Genomic DNA, 27,440 nt, shown 5'->3' with positions numbered 1-27,440 from the left:
AAGGAGATCAGCAGATTCAAAGATCTCACTAAAGATATTGATCATTACTAGGAAAGAGCTCATAATCCCATGGATGGATGCTTGATTTAAAATCTTCTGGAGCTCATTGCCTATCCTATTAGATGTGGGAACTACTGAGGACCACTCCCTGGAAAGGAGTGTTAGCCATTAACTCTGTACCACTGTCCCTCTTTGTCTTGAGATCCACAAAGATTTGTAGGTTTAGCTGCCTGCACATGAGGAGGACTGGGACAGGGAAATACACATTGCTTCGCCAAATACCACAGGAAACATGTACTCAGAAAATTTGTACAGCCTCTCTGTTTAACTCTGTGAATTCTCTTGGGGCTCCACTCTCTGCTGCAGAACACTCCTTAACACTGTTATCCCAGGCGCTCCAGTGAAGCTGCTCAGCCAAGTAGCTCAGGGAGAGTTGCAGGGAGTCAGTGCTAAGGAACATGACTTCACATAGGTGCTACTATGTGATCCGCTGAGATCCATACGGTTCTCCCCATATCTGCAGGGATCGGAGGCTGAACCTCTTGTTTTTCCTTTATGAGGTAGGAAAGTGAAAATACATATGTTCTCACAGCTCATACAAATCTCTTAAATGGGCAAACCTTAAAAATCCATGGTCAGATTCTCAGCTGGTGCAAACTGGTGTAGGTCCTTGACTTCAGTACCAGTTTATATGAGCTGATGATCTGGCCCTCTCAGAGTTCAGGTTTGGTTCAGACTGGCACTGAAAAATTCTGATCTCTATCCAAAGAATGAAGTCAGTTTTGTAATATTTCATTCTTACTCATTCATGTTCATGCTGGAACTCAGCAGCGCAGAGGTGTGCAAAACAGTAAAAATGTGCAAATAAGTGATAAATAATTCATATGCACATAAGGACCCTGATTCACCTCTTATTCATACTGGTTGATGCCAGTGGAATTACTCCAGATTTAAATTGGTGTCAGGGAGAAAAAGGCCCAACATATATATTATGTATTAGTTCATTATCAGAAGTTATTTCTTAAGCTTGTTTTCAACTTGGAAAATCATTTTTCTTTTTGTTTTCATTTCCTATTTCAGGAAAAGCAAAGTTCTTATATTGCCATTTCCCATCATCAACAGATTCGATATAATGTTTATTTGGGATGAGGGAGTTATACAGAGAGATGGGTGATACATTTGACAGATAGATGAGAAATATAGATTACATACCTATAGATTAAAAAAAGAAGAGGAAAAGAGTGGATAACATTTGAGTCTGTGTAATACCTTCCCAAATTAAATTACTGTGTTTGAGTACCTCTCCTGATTTAATATAGCAAAAATTGCAACACTCAATACAGCTATTCCTTCACAGTCTTCATAATGGATTAAAATGATGACTTTGCCTTCTACGCCTGTGCTTTACATCAGTATATGTCAAAGGGATATAACAATTTAGACATGCTGATATGCCCCCAAACTTTTAAATGATAACTCGGAGTTTTGTCTGTGTTGCTCCTGTGATGATTAATAGAATTCTGAACATTCAGCATAATGCACTGAAAATGTATCCCATGGAAGTGTTCATGATCAGTTCGATTCTAAATAAAGTCACCCTCTTAATTCCATGCTGATGGCAGCTGGAAAATTTAATGGCCACAGTTATCTAATTATATATCAGATTTGTATTGTCTTCTTTTTCCCATGTGAGTCATATTTTTGTATGTGTGTATGAGTATATGCGCTATATAATGTATACATTTAACTTTATTGGAACACTTCCTGTTTTCTGTAGTTTCTAGGGATGCCTAATATCTTTATAAATTGCATTGCATAGCATTAAAATAACTTAAATAAGTAGGATAAAACTGTTAAAACACAGTATAGTATTTCGTTCATGAAGCTATATAGTAAGTGAAACATAAACATAACTACATTGATTGTGCATAAATATGCTTTGCTACTTAAATAACCTGTTCTCTTCCTTTATACTAGTGTGGGTTAAGAAGATGTTTTATAAGAACAGATGCAGAACGAATCAAATTGTTTCTATTGGCTTGAATTCACCAATCAAATATTACTATTCATAAAGCTATAATTCTACAACAAATAATAAAACTGGTTGATTTTACATTAAGATATATGTATGAATCTTTAATAGAGGTTGCAATCTGTGGGCTTGGTCCACAAAAATCACTAGAGAGACTCTCTGGAAAACTCCTATGGGGTTTGGATCAGACCCTGTATTTCTGCTAGATTTATGCAAACTTGGTTTCCAGGCAATGCAAACTAAGACTTTAACTCTTTCCATTTTGCTGGTTGTTTTTTAATGTATCAAGTAAACAGTGTGTACACTGTTAACAAGAGATGGGTACAGAGTTTGTAGGAAGAAAAGGAGATTGTGAATTACTCATGCGAAGGGGATGGATTCAACAAAGCTCATTTATCAGTAGTAAGAGATGTAGTTTTTGTAGTTCAGTCATATTACTTTATAGTAATGAGACAACTGAGCATTGTCAAAGTCTTTATTATCCAGAATATTCAAAAAATCAATGCCACTGCTAATATTAAGACAAATAATATGGAGAAAATGAACCTTAACCATTGACAGATCCCAATTTATATTATAAAAGGAGAAAGCATAGTGGAACTTCCACAAAAGTCTCTCTCTCTCTTTCGCTCGCTTGTGCCCACGTACATCATACAATACACATACACATGAGTACCTATAGGCAGAGGCGTAGTTCAAGGAATTCTTTTATGCACATAATTTTTATCAGTGCTGAGCGGCCCTGGTAGTAGCTCATGAGGGAGCAGTTTTATGCATATATTGTTCATCCTGATGTCAAAGTTTCTAAGTGATTGATCTGCAAGCTAAGGCTTAATAATAAAATGGGATTTTCACAGGGTGTACCACTCACTGCTTATCTGGTGCCATCTCCTGGTCACTCTGGGGACTAGCTCTTGAGGTCAACACTCCTTTCTGAGGTCGCACCCCATGATCATACCATCTCTTTCTCAGGTCTGCAGCAACTCTTGTCCCAGGAACTGCAGAGTCCTCTTCATGGCTCAGCCCTCCGGCCAGGTCACTTAGTGTTTCCCTCTTCCTGTATATATCAAAGTCTTTCCATCAGCAGTCCTGTGCAGTCTTCCCATTCTTTGCCATAGGCACCACTCCTTCAGTGGCTGGTAGGGGAACCCAGGCCCACCCTCTACTCTGGGTTCCAGTCCGAGGGCCCAGAACCCAGCAATTTTGGGCTTTACTCTCCCAGCCCTCCTTGCTTCTTCCCTGGACTGCTTCCTACTCTTCTGATTCCCCCTGTTTTCTCTGCTCCAAACCTTCCTCCCTCTTCCCAGGAAGTACCTGCTGCCCTTGTCTGTTGCCAGCCTCCGGACCTTATAGGCCCTGGCTCCTCAGCTGGGGACCTTCAGCAATGAGATCCCAGCCCTCCGTGGCTTCTCCTGCAGGTGTAGCCTTGGCAGTCAATAAGCCTACCTGGCCACCTTAACCCCTTCCAGTCTTGTGTGGGGTGGACACTCCATCAGAGGAATAAGGTAGCTGAAATTAATTTGAATAAAACAAATATTAAATATTCTCCACATAACACCAAAAGAATCATGTGTTTGTAAGTGTGTGGGGGAATGCAGCAGATTAAAGGATCATGTGTCCCTTGAAATCTAGGTGTTCCCCTTTAATATTCTGTTTGAACTCTGTGACTTTAGTTGCTCTGTGATGTGCCACGTGGATTCCCCATTAGCCTAAGGCTCACACTTTCTGCTCTGTGCTCTAGTATGATTTTGTCTTAAAACACCAAAGACAGTACAATATGAACTATCCACAGACTAAATTGGCCAAAATGTTCCTAATACATGACCAGCGCTTCACTGGAGACCTGCAGGTAATGGAACAAAGCACATACAATTCATTCTTTTAGTCTATCCTTTGCAAATGGGCAGAATATTTTTTCTCGCTTCTCTCTGACCTTTATTTTCTCTTTCTTTTTTAGAATTCTATGTGTCTGAGTTGGCTTTCTCCTGCACCAATGTAAAACCAGAAGTAACTGCAATGAAATAAACACAGTTACACTGGTATTAAAACTGGTTTTAGTAAGATCAGAATCAGTCTAAAGTCTCTAATCTATGAACTTCTTACCCAGTACAAATAGTGAAGCACTGCTTATAAAATTTAAAAATAAATGAAAGAAAAATATCAAAAATATCATTCAAAATCATTTTCACTCATATGGAATATTTTTTTTAATGAGTAAACTGTGGAAAGGAAGCATATTATTTAACTCACTAGAAATCTGCCACACTTCTGGAATGGTGCTCCCTTGTCAACTAATAGTATGTATCTAAAGAAGAGGCAACAAGAATGCCATTGCTTCCATCATGCTATAGGTGAGTAATATACTTATAGGAAAATGGACACCATAACAGATATGAAAAATGTGAAAAAGGTCTGATAGCTTCACATATTTAAACCCACACAAACTAAATCCCCAGTTAGCAAGGCACTTAAGCACATACTTAATTTGAAGCACATGCTTACATGCTTTCTTGCTTAGGGATGTTTTCTTGAACTGGGCCCTAAAATAGCATGAACAGTTTTAATTATCTATACACTTAATAAAATAGAAATATAAAGTAATATGCTTTCTTAAAAAAGCTTGATATTTTGCAACTATGGCATGATCTAAAGTCCACTGAAGTCAGAGGAAAGACTCCCACTGGCTTTTAGTCAGGTCCTTAATGCAGTCTTGAACAATGGACTGTAGTGTAAACTAACATGCTACAAGCATTTATGAAGAAAGATGGATAAAAGCTAAGCTTATCTTGGCTAAGAGAAGAGAAAAGTGTGTGTCTGTGTATACTTAGAGAAACACACAAGGGTATAAAATGGGAAACTAGATTAAATTTAGAGAGGGAAATGTTTTGTATGAATATCAGGACAAACTGACATTTCCTTTGGAATAAAAAGGAAACAGATTCTCACTGAGCAGTAGTGAAATTTCAGTTTCAATTTAATAAAAGAAGTTGAACAATTATCACAATTACAATCAGTGGAACCAGTCAGCCTGGAACTCCACTAATTTACAAGAACTGAGGCTGATGTTAGAATTTGGCCCAGTGTCTGGACATCTGTTCAAATGGAATCCTCTCAGATAGAACAGATATTTCTTTCTTTCTTTTTTTAATGGAATAATAGCTCAAGCCATCAAATGATATGTGGAGACACGGTTTTGATAGATGGGCATATGTCTAACTCCACCTATACTGTAGATCTGTTCATAGAAAGGTCACGTAGCAAACAGTAGCAATTTGTAATTTCTAGCTGGTTATGAACACTCCCTGAAGGGCACGTTTTCCAAATTTCCACAAAACTGGGTAGACAGTTTATGAAAGATGTCATTCTTGTTTAATATGTTTCATGTGAAATGATAGGAAATTGTATCCATGCACCTCACATCATCAGTCAAGAGAGAGAGCCTTTCAACATGAAAAAATTCAGAGATACTGAGAAGCCACCGTCATTCTGAATTCCAAGCATGACAGTTTCCAGCTACTCTTTTGGTAAATGCAGCATACATACCAGTGAATTGAAAGGAATAGGCCAGAACTGAATTTGTGAGGCTTCCATACGCCTTTGTTGTTTTCTTTACAGTGCAGCAGCTAACATGAAGGATTGAACAGCCTAACTGGCATATTGCACATACAAGCAAAGAGGGTCACATTTTTCTCACTTTACTGGTAGATGTGCTACATGCCAAACAAATGCCGCAGCCCCAAACTGCTTTATTTTGTGACTTATCCTCTTGGTGATAGTAAATATAATCTGACAATTGATGGTAGTCCTGTAAATCACTTAACATGATCTTCGGCTTGTGTGTGATCGCTGACACATAATATTTCCAGAAAAGATGTAACTTGGCAATTTTTTCAGCTAAATGGTTTTGAAATGGGTGTTTTAGCGCATTCATGAATATAATTAAGAAAATATTAATCCAAGTTAGGATGATATTCTATATATTTTGGTGGAGAAATGAAGAGCAAGTCTTTATCCTAGCAGAAATTTAAACCCTCAAGCAAGAACCATTCTTAAATCTAGCTGTAGTCATGGACAGAGCTAATAGTAAAGCAGAAAAAGTTTATTTCAAAATTTTAGCCAAAAGTTTTTCCCCTCCAATATCACTGAAGTTGACAATTTTATGTCAATTTTGATGACAATTTTATGCCCAATTCTAGCTTGAGTTATCTATTGGCTGAATATTGGCCATATGCAGAAGAGTGTGGATCCATCTAGAAACCTCTTGCATAGACAGATCTATAACACCCAGTTCAACCACAGCACCATCTCTGCCCAGCTCCCAACACAAGTCTATGTTATAAAAGAATAATGTGAGCCCTTAAATAGTACTATATATTTTCCAGTATTCATTAAGACAACTACTTAACTTCTTGACGATCACTTTTTGTACAGTGAAATGCTACACAACTTCATTACACAGTGAAGGGTGAAGCTTTTTCATTTAAATAAGTACTCAGTGAGGTGGATAAGGGTGTCCTTGCTTTATTGGCATAGAACAAAGCAAGTTTGAGAACTTGCTGTGCACAAGCACTCCACATACCAGAGACATGAAAGCCTTCCAACAAAACATCAGTTGGATTTACAAAGCAGTATATAAAAGGAAAAAAATTTGCAATTCATAACTTATAATTTGTTGTTGTCAACTGATGTGATGTGAGTATGCGCTTAAATTACTGTAATTTATTATTTTGAGCCAATTGCTGCCAGTCAACATACATACAAATTTACATACATTGGCCCAAACTATATAAATCTTAGGTCATCAAGCAGCGGTTATGTTAATATCTAATGTATCTTACCTAATGGTTATGTTATTGCAACACATTTGTGTCTATATTTCTTAATAATCTCAATATTTTCTTAATCACAGCATTTAGTTCTCAATTTCTATGTCATATCACAATCCAAGGCTACCTCTTTTTGAACTATTTGTTATTCTCCTGTCTTTACCATTTCCTAAGCATGTGCATATATACACAGAAAATGTCACATCCATGTCACAGGGTGTGCCTAAAGATTTTTGGGGAGGGTTAGTTAGGGAATGTTTTTGGATAAACCCCACTTTGAATGGACTCACTTTACATAAACTGTGTGTGTTTGTAGCAGAATATTCTTAAATCTCCCCAGTCTCCTGTAGCAGAAGTGAACAATGGGATTTTTTAATCTTAGCAACCAGGTAACATCAATTTCAAGGCTACCTTTGCAAGAAAAAAGGCTCCAACCTTACAGTTTTAATGAGAGATCAGAATATCCTTCATGAGATCAAAGGCTGTCTTTGTTTATAAGGGGCTCTTTTGTGTTCCCACAAACCCTGCCCAATTCATCAGTGCCAAATCACTTCAAAATTCAAAGGGGTTAGGATTTGATTTTCCAAGTTTTGGCTCATCTCTTGTCACATTAGTGTCTCCATCTATGGACAATGATTTGAGACAGAAAGGTGAAGTGGTTTGGACATGTTGTACAGATGTCACAAAACTATATTCCTAGATAAGCTCTTGATTGGCTACCACCTGGTGGAAGACAGAAAAGAGGAGGACAACAGATGACATATAAGAAAACCATTCAGAAAGCTGCTGCTGTCATGGAAACAGACTTTAACAGAGCAAGAAACATGGCATGAGACAAACTGGGTAGCCTCATGTGTCACAAGGCATGAGAGCATCTAATAATAAATAATGGCGACATTGACAAGCTTATTACCCAGATCTCATTTATATAATTAGAGTCCACACACCTGCAATATAAATAGGATGAGACAAAATTGTGGGAAAAGTCAGTTTAAAACTCTTTTAATCTATGTTGGCAGATCATTTAAAAGATATACTTAGCAGCAGCAACGTCAACAAGTGTGGTCTAAATTCCTAAAGCACTCTTTTCTTTCAACAGCATTGCTGTTTCTTAGCTCCTTTTCTCTTTTATCCTCTCAGCTGTTATGCTCAATGGAAAGTATCTGGGCTCCTTTCTGTATTCAGTTTCAATTGAAATAATAAAACTGATCTTGATTGAGCTTTTGAACAAACTGAAATCTGAAAGTAGCCTCACCATCTTGCCACTCTGGAACAGGTCCCTGGGCATGGAAATTTCAACGGGAAATGTTGATTGCAAATAGCTTCCCCTTGGTAAGATCTCAGGGGAGCCCACTCCTCTTTAAAAGTCTATTTTCTGTGACAAATCTAAACAGAGAGCTTTGATTTAGCTTTGCTAATAACGTCTTCACCCTTCCCCAAAACAATTTAGGTTCCTGTCAAGAGCTATGGAATCCTGCAAATACAGCAGTCAGGCCAAGAGAGTGAGAGAGAGCTGGCTGGAGAAGGAGATGCAAATAGAGAAAGCACAACATAGGGCTTGTCCACCCTCAAAATGCTACAATGGTACAGCTGTAGCACTGCAGCTGCATCACTGTAGTGCTTCAGTGTAGTCGCTACCTGTTCTGATGGGATGGATTCTCCCATCTGTGTAGGTAACCCCCCTTCCTAAGAGATGGTAGCTAGGCTGAAGAAAGAATTCTTCCAATGACCTAGAGCAGTCTACACTAGGGCTTAGGCTGGCTTAACGACTTCGCTCAGGGGTGTGGATGTATCCGGAAGTATGGGGAGTGGGTGGGCTAGAACATGCTGTGCTCTGACTATCCTCATGTGGTGTACACTAAAGCAGTCCCCAGTCAGCTCTACCTTGATTTGGGGTTGAACAGATAAAGGGTCCCTCATAGCTCACCCTTTTTGCTGAGCCTAACAAACAGTGGGTCAGCAGAGACTCTGGGCCTGTATTCAATCCAGATCTGGGATGTGAGGTCACTTGCATGTTAGGTAAGAAGCATAAGAAGTACAGGCACATCACTGTCTATTGGTCTGCACAAAATACTACAAGCTATTGTTTATATTAAAAGGACATTTGTTTTGAAAATTAAAAGGACAACTTCAATTTGAAAACTAGACTTGTAAAAATATAATACAATACTAGTTTCAGGTCCTACACCCTGTGAGTTTGTCTACTATTTCTTATTGTTTTATAATTACATTTACCCTTTTCAAAAGAAAAAAGTTATCTCCTCTGTTGTGAGAAAGACACAAAGAAACAACAGCAGGAAACTGACTCTGATTGACAATATATGGACAACAGTGAAACTGACTGTATGGAAAAGGCACAAAAACAAACAATACAGACAATACAGATTTTTTTTACGGTAATAATTTTACATAAGCTATCATAAATGTAACTCGTTATAATAGTAAATACAAGTGTTTCATATGTTATTGTTGTTTTTAAACTTTAAAATGTTTGTAAAGATTATGTGAGTTTCAATTTATTTCAAAGATAAGAAGTGTAGTGGTTCCATAATATAGGATACATGTGTTTAAAAAATACAATAGCTCACACATTGCAATAAACCAAGGATGATTTAGCAGTACCCAGAGAGGAAAAGAATTCCGTCAAAATGAGGGAAAGTACTCAACACTACTTTCAGACTGGTGCCAAAACTTTTATAAAAGTACTCCCTTGGGGATCTTTCATCCCATCAATAATAGTTCCTCCTCCAGAAAAACAGCCCCAAATTCAGGATGTTCCAAGAACATCTGAGATATACCATATACCTGAGAATACCAGTGCTTGTGTTTTGTGGAAAGAAGATGTGACGGGGTGGATTTACCCTGCACTGAAGGACTTAAGTTGACTCTATGGACGGCAGAAGTCCCGCCTCCCCAGACCCTGCTGGGCATGCTCCGACTGCTGCCCTAGCATAAAAAGGAGCAGCCCAGCTCATTCTAGGCTGACCACTGAGAAGGGAAGAGGTGTGCATGAGGCTCTGAGCCAGGAGCTGCTTCAGCCCCTGACAGTGGGAGCTGAGAACCAGTGAGACCTTGCTGGAGACTGGCCACCCTTCTTCGGTTGCCTGGAGCCAGACACCCAAGGAGACACCTTCGTCAGGGGGCTCCATGACCCAGGGGAGATGTAGGCGGCAGCTGAGCATGAAGGGGAACCCGGAGGCCTGAGGGATGATCCTGTCAATGACTGGGTAGGAAGTAGCCCAGGGGGCTGGCATGGTGTAACCGAGGGTGGAGAGAGGCACCGGTCAGCGTTTTGGGAGGATCCCCCTGATGACCTGATGTTGGGCTACCCTGACACCAATAGGGCCCTGGTTTGAGGCTCAAAGGAGCAGGGAGTGACTGAGTCCCCCCAACCTTGGTACCACCTCCCCAAAGTGGGTGCCTTGCTACCCCAATGGACTGCCAGAGCATGCTGTCCTGACCTGAGGGCGACTATTGACTCTGGCCATTGGGCTATACAGCCCTGATCTGAGAACGGTTATTAGCTCTGACCACTAGGCCACGTTACCCATAGCAGGAGCCAGCCAATAGGCCTTGGATCTGCAGGATGCAGGGCTGGGGAGACAGTCTTGTAGACTGCACTTGCAGGGGGAGGGCGGGGAGGGTGCCTCATTCCCCCCGTTGCCCTTTTGAACTTCCCTGCTGGGACTGACGGGGAGGACTTACCCCACGACAGAGGATAAGGGGCAATATCTAAATTACTTTATAAAGTGCACTGGACAAGAAGAATAAAGGAGAGACTGTAGAGAACTGTATTCTTCTCTTGGTGTTAATGGGAGTTATACATTCTACATTGCTGTAATGTTAGGAAAAGGAACTACTATGGTGTCAGGTGTTTGTTTAATATTTCCAAGGACAGGTGAGTAGATTTTAATCAGTGAATATACACCACTTCACATCTTTAGCTGTCTAGTCACAGAAGGGATGGAATTAACACACACATACAGTATTGGTAATATGTTCTGAAGTGTCTAGTGACTTAGGAACCTACGCCTCATTTTCAAAAGTGACAGGCTCTGAAATATGCTTTTACTCTGAACCCTTTTCAGCTGGTTTTATTTTTCCCTGTCCCTGTCTTTCTGCTTTTTCATTTAGTAGTTGTAGTTTCTGTCCTTTGAGTGTGATCTTTTGCTGTTGTTTTCCCATCGTTTTGTACTGTCTGAGATATTACCTAAATTAATATTAATTGTGCTCTTTAGACTTTTTCCTTAACTTTTCATATTTATGTTGACCTATTTTAACGATGTCTAAGTGTCCAAAAGCTCTAGGCCCATCTAAATGTAATGAATAACAAATCCACGCACTATACAGAACATTAAGGCTAATGTGCCAAGTTAAAAACCCTCTCTGATCCTTCCAAAACAAAAACTCTCGCCACCCAGTCCTGTCCATTAGCCCTCCTCCTCCATGAAAAGCTTCACTTGCAAAGAGTGAGAGTTTAGCATGTCTGAATGGTGTCACTGAGCTGATCATTTTATATAAAAGGGAGATCATCATAGTGACTGAATATAATTGGGAAGCAAAAGAAATACAGATAGAGAAAGCTACAGAGAAAGAGGCAGTCACTCCAATTAATGGAACAAAATGATAAAAGGCTCTGCTTAAAGGCTATGAATGGTAATAACCATAACTGTCTGCAACAACTTAAAATCCTAGTGAATTGTAAAGGGCATAACACTTAGATATAAAACTATTTTGAGTCAGGCATATTCTGAACAAGTTTTAGTACTAGAACAAGCCTCAGACGTTATTCACAAAATACGACTTGCTACACACTCTGTATCAGTGAGCAGAAATTTGTTTAATCAGCAGAATTTCTGGAAGAGTGTAGGGCAAGTTTTCAAAGATCCTTCAATGTCGTCTCCATTTGTGCACTTACCGCTTTGCATTTGCACACTCTGGTAATGGGGGAGGCATTTTAATATACTGCCTGTGCACGCAAGTGGTAGTGCTCAAACAAGGATGTGCACAAAGCTGCGCATGCAGAAATGGAGGCTATGGCTATCAAAAATGAACTGAGGTAAAACATCAAGAGGGACATCAGATTCTAACAGGAGCATGAGCAAATCTGAACTATGACCTTTTAAAAACACTGGGTGCAGGGTCAAGACCTTTTAAAATGGTATTTTCTTCCGCTCTGGACTTGCCAAACTTTAAGGGCCTGATCTAACCCCTCTGAAGTCAGTGGAAAGATTACCCTGGGTTTCAGTGAGCTTTAGGAGCTGCGCTAAAACACTGTTAATTGTTATCACCGGTGAAAGTTAATGACTGTTTCCTGTTCGGTATTTTTTATGTGCACACGAAGATAATTGTTTTTGCCCTGAAACATGGAGATTCTCCTCAGCCAAATGCCTGGAGTCTCTGCCCCAGTGACATTTAGGTGAGAAACAACATCCCAGGGCTTGCAAGTGGCAATGTTCTAGTGATGGGCTTCTGACCAAGAGCTGGAACACTAGGCAGTCTAATCCTTTCAGACAAAGTACATAAAGTTTAAGGGTTTCTCCCCCACCACTTTAATATGCAGCAAAATGGATTTCTCAGAAAGCAATAAAATATAGCTCTGATTTAGTGCTTTCAGCCAGAGTTCTCAAAATAAGAACCGTGTTGGCAGGCACTATCACCGAAAAGAAAAATGAGGCTAAAGTTGCTCTTCACTGCAGGAAATTACCCAGACTGGTTGTATAGGATGGTATTTTTGGGAAGTATAGGATGGTATTTTTGGGAAGTGGCCATCAATGTTGAATTCATTATTTTGAGTTCAGTCTGCAGATATCTAGCAGCTCTGAGTAGGCAGGTGCTCTTCTGGTAAACAGTATTTTTTTATTGTGTAGAGGCTCTCCATCTGATGGCATCCTACTTAGATGGCCATTACTTTATATCATACTATCAGAACAGCAGGTTCACAAGCCTCCCTGTGTCTACCCCACACAAGGCCTGAGCAGCTTATTCAGGGCAATTAACCTTATAGGTTGTAACTGGAGAAGAGCCAGGAATTGAAAAAGTCTAACTGAAGATGCAGCCCAGCTGGCCAGAAGTATGCTGGGGCTGGGCTTGTATAAAGCCAGAAAGTTGAGAGCAGGAGGGAGCTGCAGAGAGAAATGCTGCAGTCACTCCCTAGGGACAAAGGGAGCTGGCTAGGGACAAAGGGGCATTCTAGGGGGAGAGAATAAGCCCTCAGATATTGTCCTGGGCTACAGAGTTTGACATGAAGCTGAGAGAGAAGAGTACTCATTGGGAGCAGAGGAAGCTTGGGCTGGTAAACCCAGATGTGGGCCAGGAGACAGGGAAATGAGGGAACAAGGAGCCCTGGGAAACTGCAGCAGGGTCTGAGATTGAGGAGACCATGGTTGCTAGACAGGGTCCCTGGGCTAGAACCTAGAGTAGTAGGAAGGCCTGGGTCTTCTTCCAGCCACTGGGAAAGTGGGACCGAACCTGGACTTGGACCAGAAAACTGCCTGACATGGAATACACACAGCTTGTCCTGTGGGACTTTGACACCACAGAAGGGCTGGAATAAGGGCCGAGTCCCAGAGAGAGAGACAGAGACCACAGGGCAAGCAATTGAAAGAAAAGGGCACCAGATGGGTCTGGGAATTAGCTCTCGTCCCAGGCACAAGAGTGGCAAGTGTACCCCATTACGTTATTGAAAGCTATTCTTTTTGGCTCTGATTATTGCTTTGCCTTCTAAAAATCTTTGTTTTTATTGCCTGTTTAAAACACTTAACTGCTCTGAATGCATCAATCTGTGTTTCAGATGTAGCATTAACTATATAATTGCTATATTTACCCACATCTTACTCTTCTTAGACTCACTCAAACCAGAAGGTTCAGAGATCTGGATGCTTTGCACTAAAGATTTGAATTAATAATTGAAAGCCAGTCACCTTTCTTTATAAATGCAGTGTGAAGGCTGCATTATGCTAAGCCTATGGAAACTGTGTCAGGGAGCCATACAGAAAGGGAAAGATGGCATCATAGGAGCATCTGCCCTGCTGACTGCATAGATCCCTTTCGCTCTCCTGAACTCACTTGTTTTGGAACTCAGCTCTGCATGGCAAGGTGGAAGGAGAAAAATGAGGGGAACAATTGGTCAGTCCTGAATGTTCCTCAGGAACTACTTCATAACTTACACTATATCTAGTGTAATAAATTACTGCCACCTGGAGAATTCATGCATGTGAAAGGGAGTGCGGGGCTGGGGTGCACTGAATCAGTGACACAACGCACAGGGATGGAGGAGACCAGGAGAATCAAAGTGAATATCCAGCTGTATGGAACTCCAAGAAGTGCAGGAGGATCCTGGCTTCTGCAATTTGTCTTGGCCACTCCCTGACCTGGAGATGCACAACTATAGAAACCACTTCAAAGAGCAGTGGAACGATCCTGGGCCAGGAGCTGTGAACTTGTCCTGCCTTTCTGCACGTCTTTTGTTATGAAAGGTTAGGATTGTATATTACTGAATAACTCTCCTAGTAGAAGTATTCTGACATGTTTGCTTTGCTATTGCTGTAAATGTATGAAAAATTCAAGAAGACTGCAAAACAACAACAAAGAGAATGTTTCTCTGAATAGAGAACATCCTGGCTTCCTAGTTACCTAACATTGTAAAGAAACCCAGATGAGGTCTTGAGAATAAGGACCCAAAGATCTTTCAGAGAAGCTTTAAATCTCCACTTTTCACTCATAATCTTAGCTGTTACACTAGGAAGACCTGGGCTGATCTTGATACAGGAAATCTCTTTAAGGATGGAAGCTCATGCATAGAATTGCCAATTCTACCTCAAAATCATAAAGCCAACCTGCTAACTTAAATTTAAATGGACTAAACAAACAAACAAAAAAGCTGCCATCACCTCGAAAACAAAGCAAAACCAATCCTCTTCTCCCCAAGCCTCCTAAGAATAAAACAAAAAACTTAGTTGAAATTTTGAATGTCTAACAAAGTTCTTTCTTTAATATTGCACAGAAACAGTGCAACATTATATTCTCGAGTCTTATCTTCACTGAATGTGAATATAAATGACTCATAATATGACTTTCTGGAAATGAGAGGAAACTCAGTGGACCCAAGTGACTCTTGTTCATTGGAAGAGTGTGTATGTAATACAAAGATCTGCGTAAGATATTAAAACGACACTAGAAAACTCCAGGCAAAAATTATTCAAGACGTCTGCTCAGACTTGCCAGTTGATTTTGGCATTGTAGAAGGTTAAGTTGACAATCATATTCTCTAATCTTTACTGTATTTAGAAATCTAATACATTTAAATACATATTAATGAACATACTAATTGGGTGGTCTTCTGACCTGTGGTTCTACTTCTGGCTGAGATTTCAATATAATTCACAATTAGAGACTGCAACCTATTGTTTACCCTGAATGCTTTGGTCACCTGTTCTTTTTCCTAATGAATTGTCAACCTGAAGTCAAATGTTGATATAAATTTAAGGGAGCAGACATTGAAGGGCTGCCATGTAGAATTAGAATAAAGATACAGTACTGAAAAATGGACTATGTCCCACAAACCTTACTCATGTGAGTAAATTTTCCCTCAGGTGAGTTCAATTGAAGTTAGTGAATTTATTCATGTAAGTCTACTCACATGCTTAAAGGTTGCAGGAGTGGGCGTCTACCATGAAAAAGATCCTTCTAGTCTGAACGGCTTTCTTTACTCAGGTATCCATCTTTTGGGCTTTTACAATTTTTGTTATTTTTTTCATTATAAAGAAGTTCTACCATGAGAATGTTTGTGCTTGTGATAATTCAGGGAATGGAAGTTTAACTCTTTCTTGCCTAAAGGCGGGGCTCAGTAAAGCAGCAGGTATGTCAGCATTCCCTTGGTGCCCCATTAGGACTTGGATTTTGAACCTGGAAAGATATTTCTTTCTTAGGAGTTTAGCTGCTAAGGTCCACATTCTCAGCAGAGGTAAACTGAAACGAATAGAGATATCCCAGTTTATATCAGCTGAGCATCTGGTCCCAAAGATGTTAGATTCATTTGCTGCTGAGCAGAGAATCTTAGCACCAATCTACTGATGGCTCAGTCCTAACTTACTTGCAAGCCCAAATCTCTTGCGGAGGTCAGCCTCTGACCTTACTCCAAACAATAGATCCAGAGTGCTGTCAGTTATATTTGTAAAGCCCCAAAACTCTGGAAAGCGACATAGTTGTTACAATAGCCAGGAACTCCTTAGGCAATCCTGGAGAATCATCATTTACATGGGCACTGAAGTCACTGAGCATTATCAGCCTCAATGCCTCCATCCAATGCCATCACAGTGAGGACTCTGAGAAACTCACTCAGGGTTTATGTGATATAACAGAGTGATCTGAGCACCTACCTTCAACATAACTTTTCCTTGTTCCAGAGCTCATACTTTAGCTAGGCACACTCATTTAGATACAGTTTTGGAGCAGGTATTTTCCTGCCTCTGACACTGGATGCCAAAAGGCATAGCTACATATCCTCCCATTGTATTCATGTTGAGCCTAGTACCCAGTGAGAACCAGGCTAGGCTCAAACCATCATTCTTAGGACTTTGCACGTGCAATTGAGACTTGGCTAGACACAATCAAGTGTTTCGTCTTTAATCAAATCCTGAACAGTGGCAACTTTATGATCCACTGACCTTGCATTCAGCAGTCTTAGTCCAGAGCAGAATCACTGTGGTGTTTCCAACATTCTATACTAGGTGATGCCAACAAGACCAAGAATAAAATATCTTAGATTTAGCATATGCTTAAAGGTCAATTCTTCAATCATTTGTTATTTCCTGTCTTGGGTGACCTATTCACCCCCAGAGAGATTGAAGAACCCAGGCCCCTCATCTTAATACCCCTCAGTCCATCAGATTCTCAGCAGCATCGTTGCACCTTCTCAGCACTCAAAAACTGGCTATCAGAGCTGGTTGGAAAACAGGACACATTTTCTTTGGGTGAACATTTTTGTTAAAATTGTGTCCCTTCTTTTTGTTGAAAATGTTTTAAAATCCTCCTTTGGCCACTTAAACCAGTTTTGGCACTAGATTACACCAGCCGGGCTAGCCACATGATATTGGAGGACTTAGCCCAAGATATTCTGATAATATTATTCTCTTGAGAGTTACATACATTCACAATTTCCTACACCTGTTCTCCTTGTTCAACATTATGCAAAATATAAATATGTGGGTATTTTTCATTTAATGTGCTGTTATCAAGTAAGAACTGTACATGCTATCATGTCTGTTTACGTTTCTAATGAGCAATTCTGACCTTTAGCAGAAGAAACCAAAACCCAGCCTCCATGATAACAAAGAGCCTATGTGAATCTAAAAAGGTTCAAATTCCCCAAAGCTTCTTAAATGGCATGTTCTGGCAATCACTGACTGGTCTTCACAGAGTAATTAGTTTGCAGATGAGAAGTGTGTCTGCAATTCATTCTTGGTGGTCCAGGATTAAAAAAAAACAAAAAAACCCCCAAAAAAACCAGTGCAACTGACCTTCAAGTATTCAGCTTTGCAGAAGGATTATTAGTAGAGGAAAGTTTGTGCTCACTAATAACATTTCCAGTGTGTGGTCAGGAATTATAATCAGTGTCTGACTTCAATTTGCTTTGTCACATTCTAGCAATTGCAGATTATAAATGTGCAAGAATGAACTACTGGATTGAAACAATGCTAACATTTTGTAACCAGGTAAGTATTTAACAATGTTAAAAAGGTGAGCATGACTAACACCTTGTTAGGGTACAGTATAAAGAAGGATTCTTTCTCATACATACAGTAGATTTGCATATTAATAGTGCATTAATAAGGTTAGTAACTAAAGGACAGGCAAAGACAAAATCTTGGAGATTCATTTTGCTGCAGCTGCATTTGCGTTTGAAAGATCAGCACTCAGTGGAATGAAGGTATTATCATCATGTTTTAGATGGGTTTTTACTCACAAGTCGAACTGGGTGAAACATTTTGACCCAAACTTTTTGGGGCAAAAAATGCAGATTCAATGATACTGAAAAATGCTCTGAATTCATGTTGACTTTGCCAAATTGTTTTAGTAAACAAACAAAAAAATTTTTTTAAAAATGAAATGTTTTGTTTTGACACTTTCTAAATGAAACATTTCATTTTTTACATTAAAAATATCTTATTTTAATTTAAAAGTATTTAAAATGCTTGAAATAAAAATTAAAGTTTTTGTTTTATATCTAACAAAGCATTTAATTCAACCCCAAATGATTTTTTTAAAAACTTTTCAATTTGCCAAAAATTTTGAAAAATGTCATGTTTGGTTTTACCCCAAATGATTTATTTCTGATTTTTCAGCATTATCAGTGAACAACAAAATTCAGTAGTTGCCCAGCTCAATGAGTAGCAAAGCAATAAGTAATTTATGTAGATCATTCCCAATAAGTGCCAATAAAACCACTCCATCATGCATTCTGTATATGCCACATATATTACATAAGCTACTCCTGGCTTTAATACTGGTACATAATGTGACAATCCTATGTCTGTAACATTAGTTGCAAAAGGAATCTCTATTACTGTAAACTTTACAGTAGAATTAACACAGTACATTGTGTCACACTTATGACACTTTGTGTAGAAATTTGTACCAGCTCCATGCTTTTAAATGCTGTTTTATTAAATCAAGATTCAGTCTAAAACCCAAAAGATTTAAAATGTTTTGTTTCCTTGAATTTTGTAATAGTGGAACATATTAGTTCTCTCAAAATAAAGATCTATCTAATGCATTTCCTGTTGCCATGTAGTTGTTGCTTTTCCAACATAAGTCCCATAGGGATAAATTCATAAGCCTTCTGAAACATAAAGTGAAATTAAATGAGTGAAGTGAATCTCTGTCCATCAATTCATAATTATTTAGTTGATGTCATTCACTCTAGTCAAGAAAGAGGGCAAGTGTCTGAATAAGAGAACTCTCAGCTCTTAGCACATCATGGAAAACATTTCTTTTGTTACCAACAGGGCAAATTGTGCCTAACAGGCCCTGGCCTCACTGAAGGGCAGTGTGGCGCTACCCACCCATGGGGAAATGCCCAGACGCATTGTGCCTCAACAATGCATAATTCCTGTGACACAAAGGCCCTTTCCTACAGAGTCCACTGTTCTTTGCAAACAACTCATGTCTCAGACCTGACAAACACACTACATCAGAGTATTTGTCCATAAAGAGTAATGTGTAAGGTCTCTACTGAAAGTGTGCAATTTATCAATGCTCACAATCATGGCATGAGGTATTTAAGGGGTAATATTTAAAGAATAACATAATTATACTGAAGTTTATGTCCTGATGATCTTAAGGTTAAAAGGAGTCACCAGGCTTTGCTCTTACTCAGTGACAGCCTATTCATGCAGGAGGCAGATGTAATACAAGGCTACGTTATCTACCATTGTCGCACTACAAAACAGTCAATGGAAAACCATTGACAACTGTATACAATCAAAAATAAAAAAGGGAACATTATAACAGACAGAAAACAATCTTGTCTGTGAATAAAGACAAAACACTGTCTCAGTATAACAGAGTGGGGCTAGGCACACTGAATCCACTCACTGAGGAGTCATCTTGTTGAGCAGAGATTTTACATGAAAGACTGGACTCTTCCCGTGAAGCCAGCCAGCTCTGCACCAGACTGAACACTGCGGGGACAGAACACTTTATTAGCTATGAAAGTTAAACAATTAATATAGACCCTTATTTGCATTTTATGATTTAGTTTTGAATTGTAACCACTTGTTTCCATTACTGTCTTGTTTCTAGCAGAATCTCTATTCCTTCTTAACTGCACTTTCTTTTTTTTGTGTTGTGAGGAGTGCTGTGAGTTATACGGGAGTGGTGATTTCAAGTAAAACTGGTAAATTTGAGTATGCTGACCCTTTGGGGGCAGAGAGTCTGAGATTTCTGTAAGTAGCCAGCATTAGGGGCTGGATATCATAGGAGAATGTTTCAAGCAGGCTCGGGGACTGAATAATATCTCTTATTAATCTACTAGACAAAGACAGGGCTGACAGCCTGAAGGAGAAGGCTTGCATGGCTGAAAGGCTGGTGGTGTTAGGGAGCTAATATCCATTTGCCAGAAACAAACTCCTCATGTGGGAGGCATGAGATAACAAAGCAACTCACAGTCCTGAATACTCCAGCCACTGTCACAAGCTTTCATTGGACTTTCTGGTTTTCACGTGGGGGTGTAGATTGAATAATCCATTAAGTGAGTGCAAGGGAGAGGATCAAATCATGATTCCACGTCCTACTAGAACCTCCCCAGCTCTTTGGAATGTATTGTTCTATAAGTGATATATGGAGAGAGCAGTTCCTGACCTGTCCTGAGCTCAGGGGCTGCAACTATGGTTATCCTTTTTGAAGTCTCTGCAAGACAGAGAAAACTCCTTGTGGCCTCTCACCCCCCTATGGAGTGATGTGAGAGCAGCTGTTCTCTAGCCCAAAGTTAGGAGGACTTGCTATCTCATGGGATACAGAGCCTTTCACTGCCAGATCTCCAGTTAAAATAGGAATTTCTAAGTAGTCAGTAGTATGTTTTGAGTTCTCTATGAAATGACTATGTGGTCTCAGACCAGTTCCTAAGGGACAGTTCTCATCACAAAAGCCACCACCACAGTTGGAATGAACTAGCACCCTAGACAGCAGAGTGACTGAAGGTTGAGTAGGTATAAAGACTGAATTACTTTATCGCCTTTGGAGATGGTTCCCTCCAATTCAAAGCATATTCGGCAGAGGGGCGTTAAGGGACGTGGCACTGCTGTTATTTGTGCATTGTCTATTGTCTGAATGAATAGAAAATTTCAGGCTTCAGTGCTGTATCCAACAACTAAAGTGCTACCAAAAAAAGTAAGAGCAAACAACAGCAAACAACAGCAAACAAACAATCAAAAACCTATTAAAATGTTACTTCCCAGTATGGTAGCAGTACAACATTTTAATTAAATGTCTTAAGGTCAGTGAAATGCCATTGTTTTGACAATCAACTGTGACCACATAAACCTCTGGGTCCATATGGCTGGCTGTTTACTGGCAATACTGCATTGATAAATCCACCAATTAGACAGACATTAATATTACATCCTTTTGGATTCCAAGCACAGCCTGACCTCACCGAAGTGGGCTGATATCTTGCTTAACCCCATGTGACTGCTCACAGAATATTATCATGCTTTCCTAGTAGGTTCATCCATCAAAAATTCCCCAGTCTCTTAGCATGCTAAGCATTCCTGAGTTTGTAAAAACAGATCTCATAACTAGAGTTGAGTGGGAAACATTTTTCCTGTTCTGCAAAACTTTCTGAGATTTCAAAAATTATCCTGTTCTATACTGGAATGCAACCTCTTGAAGCTTTTTGTGAAGCAAGAGAACCCACCCCATAATAGCTAGTACGCTAGTGATTAAGGCATTCACTGGGGATGTGGAAGACCCAACTTTGAGTCCTTGCTTAGAATCAAGTAAAGCAGGCACTCAAACACTTTCCAGGAGAGTGCCCTAACCTCTGGGATCTTGGCTATTCTGTTCTTTTTTTTTTTTTTAAACAGAAATTCCATCCTGAATTGAGAAATCTTCCCAATGAAAGTTTCTTTGAGACTGATATGTTCCCTTGAAAAATTTTGGTGTCCATGAATCGGCATTTTCAGACAAAAATCCATTTCACCGAAAAATCCCCCCTCCATCTCTAATCAAAAGTACCGCCCCAGTGCTGTGTGGAATTCTGCCTTAGAGTTTCTTCTGAATTATACTTTTAGGAAGTTGAAGCTTGTCACTTGGTGGAGCTGGGAGGAAATGTGGCCTTTTTAACATATAGACATTCTGAGACCTTCAAGAGTTCAAAAGTTCCAGAGGGGTAGCTGTGTTAGTCCATGTTTAGCAAAACAGCAAGAGTTCTGTGGCCCCTTAAAGACTAACAAATTTATTTGGGCATAAGTTTTCATGGGCAGAAACCCACTTCATCGGATACATGAGTTCAAGGTGTTTCCATACTACTGCCTGGGCCCCCATCACCCATGACAGCATGTTTCTTTCATGAACTGTGCTCTTGTGGGTTTACTCTCTCTGTGAACTCCCCTTTCTCCTTGCGGGGGATGGGGAGTGGGTGGGAATTGTTAGGGAATCCAGAGCAAGAGTCCAGGTAAGAGAGCCTTAGCATTAGCTTACATGGGGTAATTCCCATATGTAGTGATGAGTTTCTGTGGGCAGCAACTCTCCTCCACCTGGTCCAGCTATGCCTCCTGTAATGGCAGTGCCCCCAGGATCTCAGATATTGCAAAGTCTAGAGAAATGGGGAGCAAAGTGTTTGTTGATGCTGCTTTGATTCAAATCCTCCCCACTCCTACTTTCTTTCTGAGATAAATTCTGTTATTTTTTGTAGGGTTTCCACTGTGGATGCCCATTTTCTGTCCTTTTCAACTTCAGTATTAATAGTAATAATAATACTTTGCACTTCTATAACTGCTTCCATCAGAGGATCTCAATGCACGAGAAACCCCAATTTACCATGATACCCATCCTGTAAGCTGGTTATGTATTATAACTCCCATTTTACAGGTGAGGAAACTCAAACACAGAGATTGTCTAATTATTTACCCAAGGTCATAGAGTAAGTCTGTGGAAGAGCAAAGAGTTGGCTCCTAACCCTTATTCCTGTGTCTGGCCCATGGTGTCATCCTTTCTTGCTTCCCACATTAAAGGAGAGGGCATAATCTGGTTGTCTGAATTAATAGTCCACATGCTGGAATCAATCTTGGAATTTTTTTAATTAAAAAAAGAGCGGGGGAGGGGAGAGCATGTACAAAGAGTAGCTGTACAGTATAGCTAGAGAATTAGTACAATTTCTTTGATCATGACAGAGTCTCACTTATTAAGTTAATTCTTTTTTGTTTCCAGTGGTATTCCTTATTTTAACTGCAGGAGATATCTCAGACCAGTAGACCATTTCAAAATGGAAGGCCACTTTAAAAAGTGACAATAAGAGGCTTTTACATTTACTTTTTTTCATATATATAACTATGATTTCTCAGGAAGGCATTTCCACAGAAAGTATTATGCTTAATGATGTCTGAAAGTAACTGGGGCCGTTAAATGAGCTGAGCATCATGCAAAAGGAATAATGGACTGAAATTATAAACAGTAAATAAACATCCCTAATTTACCATGAAAATGTAAATACAAAGTACATACATTTAATCAATGTAATAGTTTTCTAAACAACATTGAGATATCATGTTCTATTTTCTTACCTTTTTCTCTTATTTGTCCAGATCTGCCTGTGCTATTCTCAGTCTGTATAAGTCATCATTTCATTCCTATTGATTGTTTGACATCGGTGGGGTGAGAGGACATTTTTTACTGAAAAAATGGAAGAAGTGCTTCCAGGAAGGACAACTCATCTAGTATTTTGCAGTAGCAATTTTACGTTGTACAGGTAACTCAAAAGTAAATCAAAACAGAATCTCTCACTTGTGGAGTTTCCCTTGGCACCAGGACAAGAACTGATTCTATTTTCATTTAGATTTGGATTTAGATTTATTCCATTTATATTTTTGCTAAACATGTCCCTGTATATCTAGAGACAAACAAGATGTTTAAACAAAAGACATTAGGAATATGTTCTGAGTAAAAGCAGTGAATTTAGTTTGTTGTTAATTGTGAGATTATATTATCCATAGCTGATGAGTGTTTGGATGTCTGCTTGACATTAAAAAATGTTTGCAAATTCTGAACAGCTCATGTACAGCTCATAACTGTATTTGTCTTGTAATTTGTACCCAGAGTGTGTTCTTCATTATTCTTTGCTTATTTGTCACTGACTTAGATGAACAGTCATGAACCACAAAGAGCAAAAAGGGCAAGTGAACAGTTTGTGAACAACTCATGTTTGCAGAAACTATTTGGCAAGTGCTTCCAAATAACAAATTATTTAGGGTGGGATTTCCGAAATGTGCCCAATTCCTACTGAAAATCAGTGGAATTTGGGTGCCTGACTCCCATACAAGCATTTGAAAATCTGTCCGTTGGACAAAATTAAGATCAGCTGATAAGTGATTTCTTAATTTAAAAGGAAATAAATTCACAATAAATATTTTTCACAGGAAATAATTTGGCTAGCTCTGTATACCCCACACTCCTTTTGAGTCTATGATTGAAGACACCTTAACATGTCTACTGCCTTTTGCTTGATTAGTGAGAAACTAATGATATTTTTAAAAATATGAAATATCTTTTATATGCCAGAAATTGTTTTCTGAATTCACAGACAAGATGGATAAAGTTAAGTATGTTATATTCTGAACAGCAGCTAAAGTGGAAAGTCACTCATTACTGGAGAGCCCAGAAAGTATCTGGGGAAGTAAAGGGAAGGCCCTTACTATGCTGAGTAGTACCTTACTTTGTGAGTAGCCCCCATTGAAATGAATGGTTATCTTCATAGAATAAGGTACTAGTCAATATCAGTTATGGCAGCAAATCTGGCCCTAAATTAATAAATAATAATGGGTGACTTTGCTAGAATGGTCTTGAATTTCAAAGAGAATCCAGAAACCCCAAGTTAATATGATAATTTTTAATTTACATAGAAAATTTCAGGGGAATTTTGAGTGGTTTAATACCAATTCTGTGTTATGCTAATTGTGGAAGGAAATGCATTGTAAAACCTTTGGGAGGGAATTAAATTATCTTATTATGTTTAATTACATTTGTTGGGCCTGACAGATTAAATTCTGGATGAGGTCATAACACAAATTAAGATATAAGCCTATAGTAAACCAGAGGTGATTTAATATTTTCCTATTCATGAGTTTGGGTTTGCAATAAACTTGCAACCCAGAGAGAGTGAAACCATTTTGGTTTGCTCGTTAGCCAAAAAGTGAATATCTACTCAAAACTGTTGTGGTCCTTATACTTCTTCTTTCTTTCTTGCTTGCTTGCTTAGTGTAACAAGATTGAAATGATAGGAATTATACATAATGTCTGTGTTGGAGACAGTGTTTTATCTTGGCATTTGAAGGCAGCAGGGGGGGCGGTATCATATAATAATCTGCTCTGCTAGTGTTAAGGTCATTTTGATACAGGGCTTCACAGAGGCCAATCCTGCACTTTAAGGTTCATTTTGACAGGCAGAATTCACCTCTGAGCAGAGAGGCAGTATAAAGCTGAAATACCACTTAAGTCCCACCCAAACTCTATCTATTTTGAGGGTTTCAATGGTATTAAGTGGCTTATAGGCTTTGTGCTGGCCATCTGCTCAGGAGTGAACTTCATCCACATTAAATAAGGAAAACCTTGCAAATGGCATTAATGTCTAAAGTTACCCCACATCCAAGATGGAGCTATAATGCTGGTTGAATTAGGGGAACCATTTATGATATTATTTAACATCAATATGTCAAAATTATAATAATTCATATGAGATAGGCCATCAGGTACTGTTAGAAAGGTTATAATTTCCTAAGTATGATATTGTTTATGTGTATGTGTCATATTTGTATCGAAAATTATAGATATGTTTGATGTATTGGTATTTCAACTTGTGCTCTGTTCCTAGTTGACACCCCAGACAGGATGGCTGCAGCACTAGCCTGCTTAATGGCCCATTAAGGAAACACACAGGTACAAGGGGCCCAGCAGGAGAAACCAGAGATACAGCTGATGAGTCACCAGGACTTACTCATGTGACCCTGGACTCCATCTTATTTCAGTATTCATTTATTTTCTTTTATTCATAAAAGGCAGCTGCACCACATCTATTCAGTCTTTAGTCTTCAGCCTTCACCTATCTCTGGATCAACTCATCTACAACTGAAGCTGTGAAACAAAGGCCTGAGACCCATCCAGGTACTGGATGTACACTAGAGGGACTATACAAGCCTGCAAACTCCACAATTCTACTGAAAACCTGAACTATATGGACTTTTAAATCATTTGTATGTATCTGATTGCTTTATTCATTTAACATTTCTCTTATAGTTTTTCTTTCCTTTAATAATAAATCTTTAGATTTGGTTACTAAAAGATTGGCTTGCAGCGTGATATTTTGGGTAAGATCCAAACATAATGATTTGGTAATGTGGCTGACCCTTTGGGGTCAGGAGAACCTTTCCAGTAAAGAGCATAGAGTTTTAAATAGCTTATCTCTTTATTGGACCTAGTGGCTGGTTGGGAGACAGAGATTGAAGTGCAGTAAAGGGGGCTGTGTGTATTTTGTTTTAGCTTCTTGATAACCAGAGTGAGGAAACGGAAGCATTGTTTGTGGCTGGCTGGGAAGTCTGACTTCAGTGTCACACACTAGCGCTGGGAGAATCTTCTTTCCTTTTGCAGCCTGCCCTGTCCATGGCATTTTCAGGTGGTCTACCCTAAGCATGGACAGGTCAAGGAGCAAACATTCAGATGCCTGTTGCCTGGCAGCTGGAGGAACAGGAGCAGTGTAGGTAGAGGATAGCCAGACTGGACTCTGGCCCAGTGGCCCAGACTGCTTTGGGACCAGCCACATAGGCCAGGATCTTCCACAATCAGATTGTGGCCAGAGCCTCAGCCATTTAAATCAAGGGACTATATCGATTTACTCCAGCCGAGGCTCCAGACCTGGGGAATGTAAATAATTGTACCTCCATTGACTTCAATTGTGCTATGTGATAATTACAGAAATGGAGAATCTGGCTCCTGTATTTTGCAAGCTGATGCCTCCAGGAGCACTCAGGTGTGTAGGAAGGGCAACTATTACTGCCCTTTAAAAGTGATGTAAAAAATTGGGGTGGGTGGTGTCCTACTTTCATTACTGCTACGTTATGATGTTAAGGGGCCTGACAATTAAAAAAATGATCTTCCTATCCCCCTTGTCTTTTACCTTAGAAAGTCAGATCTTGCCTCCTCTTCTTTTCATTGCAGAGTCAACGGTAGAGGATAGAAATGTTCCAGTTATGACATAGGAGAGAGAGCATGTAAGTGAAATCTGATTAGCTGATGGGGGAAGTGCTTTTTATTTGGATTGTTTAAAACTCTTTGTTTTGTTGCTGTTATTGATTTTACTACAAATAGTTCTTAATATATATATTTTTAGGTCAGAATTATAGTTAACATTTATCAAGTGCCCCAAACATTTCAGCTTATACGAATGAATACAATGTAGTGAAACTTCATGTCTGGGGTGTAGGTGCAGGCAAATGTTAAAATGATAACGGTTGTTGCATTATATAATTTAAACTCACCACTCTGATATTCGTGGTATGATCAGCTATTTAACGCTAAAATATGAGAAATACCTGAGAGAAAAAAACATCTCCGACCCCTTAATTTAGGAATGAGAAATCTCACAGCTAAAGATCTTAAATCCCACAGAGGTCTCTACCAAAACTAAGGAAGACTAGATTTGATACATCCCTAATATATATATATATATAGAGAGAGCAGAAGAAAATTGTTGTTCATAAAACAGAATTTCATCTCCAACAAAATAACTCATAGCACTCTCCTCCTAAAAATAGACCCAGTCTAGGGATGGGGATGATAGCAGGCAATCAGATCTTTGGAGAATGTGCCAATAC

The sequence above is a fragment of the Emydura macquarii genome, unplaced genomic scaffold (assembly GCF_026122565.2).
Source record: "Emydura macquarii macquarii isolate MOO-44397 ecotype Brisbane River unplaced genomic scaffold, CSIRO-AGI_Emac_v2 contig_212, whole genome shotgun sequence".
In the NCBI taxonomy this organism is placed as follows: domain Eukaryota; kingdom Metazoa; phylum Chordata; order Testudines; family Chelidae; genus Emydura; species Emydura macquarii.
This window is presented reverse-complemented; position numbering follows the sequence as displayed.